Source organism: Eschscholzia californica, unplaced genomic scaffold (assembly GCF_041429995.1).
Source record: "Eschscholzia californica isolate CP2 unplaced genomic scaffold, dmEscCali1.0.p SCAF_3, whole genome shotgun sequence".
NCBI classification, from domain to species: domain Eukaryota; kingdom Viridiplantae; phylum Streptophyta; class Magnoliopsida; order Ranunculales; family Papaveraceae; genus Eschscholzia; species Eschscholzia californica.
In genome coordinates, this window is record NW_028238420.1 from 14,760,776 (window position 1) to 14,766,963 (window position 6,188).

Consider the following 6,188-nt stretch of genomic DNA (forward strand, 5'->3'; position numbering starts at 1 on the left):
TATGAAAAGAATTTAATAATTTGGCAATGAAGGAGAATGAAAATATTCAAAAATTTCAGCTCGTATTATTGAACTTATTAACAATATTAAAAGCTTGGAGATAATATCGAAGATAAAAAGATCGTTAAAAAATTATTCGAAGTCTCCCACAAAAAATTGATCATGTTGTAACAACAATTGAAGAGTCCAAGGATTTATTAATTTCTCACCCATTTTGTTCACTAATAAGTTATCTTGAAGATCAAGAAAGCATAATTAATATATACTAGGTATAACCCGTGCCCATGGGGCACGAGCATGTTCTTTCACAACATCACAAAAGGTTAAAAAGAATAACAATGCACTAATTAAAGCCACCGTATAATTATTTTTCCCCGATTGTATAGTTCATCTCATAATTGAATCATAGATTAACAAACCAAACTTACCTACAAGGGCTTCATATATAAATGTTAGGACTGCTTGAAATGTCATTTTGTCTCTCACTTTTAACTCCCTAAGTGTTATTTGTAGTAAGCATTAAACATGTATCTAGTAACTAACATGTGGAGCCTAATTTTTTTTAGTCTCCGAACCTCAATGATAAGGGCAAAAACCTTTATGGTTCATAAATAATGAGTTCATAAAGACATATTCCCTAAAAAAAACATAACTACTCCGCATAAGTTATACCTTAAACAAGGCTTTATGTTTCTTATTCGTATACATGTTAAAGCATTTTTTTTTGCAGTGTTCAAGTATTAGAAGAACATAGTTTTTTTTTCTTTTTTGTAATAAAAGAAAGTTACAATAATTGCAATCCAACAATACCAATACAGAAGATGGGTGATCCAGAATCAAAATTTTGACTTGTCATATTCAAATATATGCAATGTGATGTTCCATGTAATAAAGAACCTTTACATGCGAGGTGCTCATGAATAAGCAATTTGATATTCGATCAATATTTAAGTAAAGGAAAAGTTTAGAAATACCAATGGTAAGTCATCGATGTTTTAATTAGTAAAAGTAATCCAAACAAATCAACCCAACATAATGATCAAGCAAATAAGCTACCAGGTCCAATTACACATTATGTAAAGGGTATTTGATAGAAATTACAAATCCTAGGCTCTATAAGACTTGTCGAAGCAACTCAATTTACCTGCAAAAACTCATGTTATCGAGTTAATGAAGAGGGATTTAGACCATAGTGTGTGTTTCATTTATGTAATATATATATACTCAACTTCCAAAATTAGTTACCAGCAATATGCTACAAAATAACTTTATCTAGAAGTCAATTCCCCATGTTAATTTTGCTGAAACACTCTGCTGCCATATGAATAGTTTCAACCATATAATAGATAGGAGTACATAAACTATCGGCCACCACGACCAATGAAATAAACAACTCCAAATTAAAGTGTCGTCAAAAATCGATTTTGACCGCAGAGTGTTTAAGCCAAACTCACCTTATCGGGTAAATGGAAACTGAAGACCAAACTCACCTTATAAGTAAGTTCTCCATGGAAACCCCCTGCAATCAGCAATTTGTTCTTAACTGCAAGGGTACTGATCTGAGTTTGAGTAAAACCTTCTAACAAGCTTCCTGTGTGTTTCTAGATAACCAAACAACAAAGACATTCAGCTTTGGAAGCATCAAATATAGACAATAGTGTCCACGTTGTGGTTAAACATGAAGAGACAATCTAAAAATAGGACATGAGAAAGAGAAAATGAAAAGAAAATGAAAACCATCTCTCATATATCTCTTGTTGCATTCACACTAACCAATGATACAGGAAGGCATATATTATAAATTATTTAACAATTTTGAAGATAAATTACTTAAAAATCTAGAGTGAAAAGTCATAGACTGTAACCTCACTGGGTGCCACATGAAAGTTCACAACCTCGAACAAAATGCAAGATAACGGGGACCAGTGAATAACGGAGTAGTTGGACATGAGATAGACATCATGTTTTGAGGTAGCCCAAACCAAGTTCCTCAACTGTAGTGACAAAGAATGAAAAATCTCCAGCTTAGTACAACATAAGCATATGCTACCAAAATCTTTTTATGTCATAATGCATCATTTAGAAAGAACTACATGCTTATAAGTTATATGTATTGAAAAATTATCATCATCTACAGTATCCTCAAGAGTCAAGATGCAGCACCAGGTTAAAACTTATGCATCAAGGTCGTGTGCATTTAAATGATGTCACAAGCTATAGGGAAACCTCAATCTCACAAAAATCACATCCCAAAACGAAAAATCAAACCATATCACCAAGCTAGATACTAAAAAGTTTAGTAAGCAAGAGAAGAGAAATGTAGACAACCAGACAAAGTGTTAGAGGCATTGAGAATGCAATAGTTCACTTATCTAAAGCAAACAAGGGCTGTTAAGAAAAATATCGAAAGCAAATAAGGTATTACAGATGACTTACAGCAATTGATGTATACATACATTTAAAATAAGTGAATCATAACAAATAAGTAAATCTGGGGAGAGTGGTAGAGTACACATGTTATTCAGATAATAATCATCAGGTTGATGACATAACGGGGAAACGAATCCAACAGAAGTTGATAGCGAAGATAAATAGATTCAGATAAACATGAGGGTGTGTTGAAGTATACATGCTATTTAGATAAACAATAATCGTCGAGGGAAGTGAATGCCAGCAGAAGGGATAGTGAAAATAAATAGACTCAAACAAACATTTGTGACATTTGTCAAAACCAAATATGTTAATTCTGGAATTAGTAGGGAATACTATTTCCAGTTTTGGGTGTGAAAGTGGAGATATGAGACATCCATTTGCATGAAACAAGGTATTTTTTCCAGGACACATAATAAAAAGTGCCAATTGCATAAACTGAAAAGCTCAACAGAAGCAAAATGGGTAAAAGCCACAAATAACAGACAACAACATACAAAGGTCGGAATTCAAGTATACTGAAACATCTTATGAGATCTGCCTGCACAGTAGAATGTATAAAAGAAAATTATACCAGCTTAACTAATCAAACGGAAGTACTAAATATACTTGATAACAAAAAAAGGAACGAACAATAAGAGAGACATATTTGTAGCAAAATTGAATGAAGAACATGAATTGATTCAATAAACAAAAAAACTGAAAGACTTTAAGCTTGATGAAGACTGAAAATTGGTTGAATTTCCTACAAAACATTACAACCCATTAATGATTTATGAAATAAACAAATTAGAATAAATGATTTGGGTTGCAGAGTTTCAAACATTAGGATTTCAGAAAAATTATGGGCATCCAGTGGTTTTATATAGCAAATCTTGGTCATAAACTATTTACAATGAAGCAAGAAGCTATAATGAAAGAACATATACAAAAATTGGAGAGATTTTGCATAATGAAAACAACATAAGCACTGAACTTAGAATCAACATATAACATGGACCTCTGTAAATTGGGGAATTAAAACAAACATGTTACCCACAAACACAATATGATTCTCCTAAACAAACTTTGTGCTTAAACTACTTGAATTTTCTGTCCATCTAAGATAAGGATTTGGAATGGAAGATTGGTGAGAATCGAATAGGTTTAGAAAGATACATATGACAGTAACACTAAAAAGAAATCAAAGTAAGAAAACAAAGGAGTATTAGAGTCGAACCTTTATATTAACTCAAGAAATCTGATAGAGAGGAATTGAAAGACCAAAAAGTTACTCTCTGACCTGAAACAGATAACAGATTTTAGAAAAAAAGAAACTACAAAAGAGAAGGAGAAACAGATTACAGATTTCTTCAATGCTAATCAATTTCTGCGTTATTTAAAAATATGGAAGATCTATGCCGAGATATCCCTTTCCACTTCCTCTATTGATGAGCGAGTAACGGATAGGCGCACTTCGATTTTGTAGCAGATGATCGAGGAAGATTGTGAAGGTAGAGATTGTAACGGCAGATGAATTAATGAAGGGGGGAAGAGACAGGTGCAGAGACCAAGAGACAATGTTAATTAGAGAGAACGGTTTCACTTTCACTTCAGAGCAATCGTTCACAAAGATAGGGGTGTAAATGCCAAAAAAGAGGGTACTTTCTTGGGGGAGATTGGATAAGGGTAACGAAAGGAGTGGGTTTAATTCATCTCCCAGGTGAACTTTTTATTTACCCTCATTCGTAGTGGTGAACTTTTTTAGGTAGGTAACCGATCAAAGGGTGAGAATCCTATCGAAAACGTAACGAACGATCGGATTTGTTTTTCAGCTTGTCCTAGTCAGCAAAAAACTTTGCGTTTTATATAATAGATTAAAGTAGTCTGGCGGAGCAAGCATTTTAGTCCAAATTAAATATTTCAGAAAACAAAGTGGCAAAACAACAAAGAGAATGAAGTAATTTGGAAAATCATCAAGGAGGATAAGGTTTTTTTCAATCTCAAGAAAAAGAACGTAATCGAGGAAAGATCTTCAACATAAAAATTTTTGACTATAATCCTACTCTTTTTGTTTCAGTTGCAAAAAAATTAGTCATGAATCTAGTATTATTATTTTAAATGCACAAAATGCAAAATTCCTAATCATTATCAAAGAGATTGTTGATTTCAAAAAGAAAAAAAGTAAAGATAATTTTTCTGAAGAAAATCAAGAAGCATAATTATTTTCTTGCATGAGTCTTGAAATGACCACTTCAAATATTTGATATCTGGATAGCGGATGCAATTATCACATGACAAAAAGTAGGGGATTATTCGTAGAACTTAAAAAACATTTGTACTCGAGTAAAACTTGGTTATGAAAAATTAAAATCTATTAGAGGAAAAAGAGTTGTTGTAGTAGTTACAAATAAAGGTAGTAAATTTATTCATGATGTTCTTTATGTGTCTAGTATAACACAAAATCTCTTAATGATGGACAACTAACTGGGAAGATTCTCACTGATGATTACTGTTCAAATGACTTCAAATAATGTTTTCTACCTTATTATGCTAAAGTGTGAGAATGTTTCTCTCAAAAGTGAAATTGATAAGACTCATGTTTGAGATTTGAGATATGGTCATCTGAATTATAGAGGTCTTAAATTATTAAAAGAAAAATTATGGTTGTTGGCGCCTTCCTTACATTTCAAAATATGATGAAATTTGTGAAGGGTGTAGTTATGGTAAAATGCATTGGTTTCATTTCCAAAAGTCTCTTCAAGGGCATGTGCACCACTTAAATTGGCACATGCAGATCTTTTTTTACCAACAAAAACAGTTTCACTTAACAATAAGAGATATTTTCTCTTGTTTTGTGATGATTATACATGGATGATGTGGATTTATATTCTTCGACAAAAACGAGAAGCATTTTGGGTTTTTGGCACATGTTGAAAGACAAAGTGGTCTCAAATTGAAAACTCTGATGTTGTGAAGAAATCAAGAAACTAAGAAAAGTATAATCGAAAGTAAAGAATTGGACATGGATACCGGTAATGTTAGTAACCGCCTTTTTACCAAAGCCATGCCTCAGAGGTCAGTCTTGCTTCTTAGATTAGGCATGCTAAATGGGTCCAAAAGTGGGTTAGCGAGTCGCAAACTGGGTTAGATATTGACCCATATTCAAGACACTTTCAACATCTCAGAATAGATTGAGGCGAAAAATTTATTTATCTACCTTTCATGAATTATTGCAAGGAAAAATGAATTAAAAGAGAACTTATTGTTCGTTATAGTCCACAACAAAATGGTGTGGTTGAAAAAGATGACTTGACTGTTGCAGTAATGGCTCGAAACATGTTGAAGAGAAAATGACTTCCAAATAATTTATGGGTTGAGGCACTTTATACATTTGTATTTCTATTAAGTCGGTCTCCAAGAAAAGCATGTTAGAATACTACCCTATATGAAGCATGGTGTAGAAAGAAGCCTCAAGAAAATTTCTTTAAAAGATTTTACCCTATATGAAGTGTGGTATAGAAAGTAGGGGTGTCAATGGGTACCCATTTACTCGGAACCGAACCGTAACCGAAACTGTTTATGCCGGTTCTGGATCCTTGTTTTCATACCCGATAAGAATTTAATACCTGACGGATATTACCCGAATAGAATCGATAAGATTACAATACTTATTGGGTATATCCGATGGGTACCCGACGGATACCCGATACCCGAATTTAATGCGTAATTAGTCGATTCTTTCACAAATTTTAAGGTCATAATTACTTATTTTATGT

At 32.9% G+C, this 6,188-nt stretch overlaps 1 long non-coding RNA gene across 1 annotated transcript; it reads right to left on the reverse strand.

Moving 5' to 3' along the window:
- Positions 1 to 1,106: 1,106 nt before the first annotated feature.
- On the reverse strand, positions 1,107 to 3,771 carry LOC147548620 (uncharacterized). The gene is made up of 4 exons (XR_015238925.1): positions 3,650 to 3,771; positions 1,866 to 1,994; positions 1,491 to 1,601; positions 1,107 to 1,144 (listed from the first exon to the last, which is right to left on the reverse strand). It is a non-coding gene; the product is annotated as an uncharacterized LOC147548620 (long non-coding RNA).
- Positions 3,772 to 6,188: the final 2,417 nt, after the last annotated feature.